Source organism: Cibotium barometz, chromosome 57 (genome assembly GCF_041138505.1).
Source record: "Cibotium barometz isolate CiBa-2024 chromosome 57, ASM4113850v1, whole genome shotgun sequence".
In the NCBI taxonomy this organism is placed as follows: Eukaryota; Viridiplantae; Streptophyta; class Polypodiopsida; order Cyatheales; family Cibotiaceae; genus Cibotium; species Cibotium barometz.
In genome coordinates this window covers 35,644,460-35,647,980 of record NC_141102.1, presented here as the reverse complement: position 1 = coordinate 35,647,980, position 3,521 = coordinate 35,644,460, and the positions used below count along the sequence as shown (strand labels likewise).

The following is a 3,521-nucleotide window of genomic DNA, read 5'->3' as shown; positions in this document are numbered from 1 at the left end:
GTTTGAGGTGACTTGTTGTGTCCGTCTACCATGCATGAGGCGACCCGTCACGCTCGATCGCCCCTCCCTGCTAAAATTGGAAAATTGGGCTTGAGGAACGATTTGCATGCATGGTGGTTGTCAGTGTTGCAGGGACGAGCCTCACTCCTCGACAGAGGTCAGCCTTCATCCTTGGGTCATGGTTATGTCTGCTTTCTTTCTTTTTGCTACGCATAGGGACTATAGGTTTAGAGCCGAAGAGGAAATCAAACTCCAGTTTCATCCACGTGTGAGGTGACCTGTTGTGTCCGTCCGCCATGCATGAGATCGGCCGCCGCTCCTTCCAAAATTGGGCTTGGTTTACTCGTGTGGCTGAGTTGTTGTGCGGACCTCGTTCGCAAAATGCTCTCAACTGCAATTCCGGGGCGCCCATGGCCGGCCAGTGCAGCCGTCTATATATAGTGTGAATGGAAGCTGAAGAAGCTCCACTATTTCTAGGGTTTAGATCACAGCAGCAGCAATGGTGGCCTCCAAGCTCAACGTTCCGGAAATTGCAGACAACCCTGATGGATGGGGACCTCCAGATGTGCCAGAGGCGCTGCAGAACCAGCTACAGAATGTGCCCTACGCGCCCTTCTCTAAAACGGATCGGCTGGGCAGGGTAGCGGACTGGACGCGGGGAGGCTTCGCGCCGCGCACAGGAGGCCGAGGGCGAGGAGGAGGTGGAGCTGCGGCCGAGTACAGCGTCTTCGACTTCGCCTACGACGAGGCCGACGAGGACTCCTTCCGCCTTGTAGACGGTAAGCCCCCTCCCCGCCCTAAGTTTGGCCCTCGTTGGCGTTTCCAGCAGCAGCGCCAGTTACCACAGCGCAAAGACGAAGAGGTAGAGGCCCGCAAACGCGAGGCTGAGAAGGAGAAGCTCCGCCGTGACCGCTTCTACCACCAGAACCGCAACGTCCAGCGTCGTGAAGCTGCGGCTTTCCGCAGTTCCGTGGACATCCAGCCCGAATGGACCATGCTTGACCAGATCCCCTTCACCACGTTCTCCAAGCTCAGCTTCAATGTCGGGGAGCCTGAAGACATCCTCATGTGTGGTGCCCTTGAGTACTATGACAAGGGGTACGACCGCGTCACACCCAAGAATGAGCGCCGCCTTGAGCGCTTTAAAAACCGCAACTTCTTCAAGGTCACCACCACAGATGATCCCATCATCCGCCGGCTGGCTAGTGATGACAAAGCCACTGTCTTCGCCACGGATTCCATCCTCTCCACCCTCATGTGTGCTCCACGATCAGTCTACTCATGGGATATTGTGGTCCAGAGGGTCGGTAACAAGCTTTTCTTTGATAAGCGTGATGGATCACAGCTGGATCTTCTCTCTGTGAATGAAACCTCACAGGAGCCTCTGCCAGAGGCCAAGGAGGACATCAACTCTGCTTATTCTCTCAGTGTGGAGGCAGCCTACATCAATCAGAACTTCTCCCAGCAGGTTCTTGTGAGAGATGGGAACAAGGTTGATTTTGAAGAGTCAAATCCTTTTGCAACAGAAGGAGAGGAAGTGGCATCTGTAGCTTATCGTTATCGCAAGTGGAAGCTCGATGAGGATACCTATTTGGTTGCTAGATGCGAGGTTCACAGTCTGCTTGATGTGAAGGGGCAAACCAATTTTCTCACTTTGAATGCCTTGAATGAATTTGATCCTAAACTCTCTGGTGTAGACTGGAGGCAGAAGTTAGAGACTCAGCGAGGTGCAGTGCTTGCAACTGAGCTGAAGAACAATGCAAACAAATTGGCTAAGTGGACAGCGCAAGCGCTTCTTGCTAGTGCTGACACAATGAAACTAGGCTATGTGTCCAGGGTGCATCCAAGGGATCATTTCAACCATGTCATTCTCAGTGTTCAGGGTTACAAGCCAAAGGAATTTGCTGGTCAGATCAATTTGAACACTTTGAACATGTGGGGTATAGTAAAGTCCATTGTGGACGTGTGCTTGAAGCTTGGAGAGGGTAAATATGTTCTGGTGAAAGATCCTTCGAAGCCCCAAGTCCGTCTGTATGAGGTTCCAGCTGACGCATTTGAGAATGACTATGTTGAGGAGCCACTTCCTGAAGAAGAGCAAGTGCAACCACCGCTTGTTGCTGAGGAGGAGGGAGTCGCCAAACCTAGTGAGGAAAAGGAGGATGTGGATGTGTAGGCATCCCATGTGGAGCATCATTGTTGGTAAATTCTATCCAGTTAAGGACTTTGGTTTATGCTATTTTAATTTTGTTGTCCAGTCAAAGGTTAAGTTGAGAAAACATTTTATGAAGACTTTTCATGTACAAGCATGTCAGTGCTGCGCACTGTCGTGAGCTGTTGAGGTATTTGCTGCAGATGCTTAGTAGCTAATGTATCTAACTTGACATTGAGTTCCACTTGCAATAGAGTTCAGGCTTAGGTCAGATTACATGAGCAGGGATGTCATGGCATGGTCCTTGTGTTGTGTATGATGACGTTAAAGTTTTGTGATTCTCTCTTGAAGTTTGAACTTTCTATATTGAATTTGGGAATTATCATCAATCTGTGCCCTGCAGCTGTATCTTGCCTGGTGAATGGATTGGGAAATTGCCCTGTGCATGTCTTCTTTACTGATTCTTGGTGCTGATCACGTCAATGTCTCTTGCATAATCTTTGAGAACGTAATGTGAGGTTTGGTGAAGTGTTTGAATCTCTCTTTTTTTTGCTCTTAGTTCGGATGTTACTGAAAGATCAGTTTTTCTTTCCTCAGTAATGTTAAACTAGCTAGTACTGGTGCAAGTGATGAAACTCTATATGCTTGGGATTGTCCTGCCCTCTGGGCATTCTGGACGGCTTACAAGTCAGCAACTAGGCAAACACTGTTTTCAATGGTATATGGTCTGGAAGCAATGGTCCCAATGGAATTCCTAGTGCGCAATCCCTATTGTTAGTAGTTTCTGCCAGATTTTCTTTGAAGGAGTCGCACCGCATTCAGCAATTACTTTCACTTGGTGAAAAGTGGCTTCGAAATAATCTCTTGTTGGGTGGATTTAATTTCTGGGGATGGGGACGCATCCCAGAAATGTAAAGCTCTGCATTGGATATCCTGAATTGGATCTGGAACTTTCAAGGTTACAATGTTTGATGGTGTGAAGCTATCCAAGCCTTATTTTGGAAGTGTACCCAAACCCACGGTTTGTCTTGGTTATTTGCATGCATCTAATTAATCTATTGATCAGTGTGGTCGCAGTTATTATCATCGCCCTTCACTTTAATTTTTGTTGTCCTGGATTATTATGACTTAATCATTAACATACATGAGCCATCATCGTCTCTTCCTGTTGGGATCATGTCATCACTTTGTGCCTTCCCTATTTACTTTCTTGAAATTGTTCTTTTGCTTTCGTGACCTCCTTGCCCAATTTGTTCTCTGAGCTTTCTTGGTACTAGTCTTCTTGTTGTCATCATGGTGGAATTAGAGAAACTCTCCTATCTTGCATATGATACCAATTCCACCAAGTTATGGTTGGAAAGGGTTATCCTTT

General features: G+C 47.8%; 1 pseudogene across 1 annotated transcript; it reads left to right on the top strand.

The window, feature by feature from the left end:
* The first annotated feature begins 370 nt into the window (after positions 1-370).
* LOC147606703 (eukaryotic translation initiation factor 3 subunit D pseudogene) lies at positions 371-2,420 on the top strand (annotated as a pseudogene). The gene has a single exon (XR_015264997.1). The product of XR_015264997.1 is annotated as a eukaryotic translation initiation factor 3 subunit D pseudogene (transcript).
* The last annotated feature ends 1,101 nt before the right edge of the window (positions 2,421-3,521 follow it).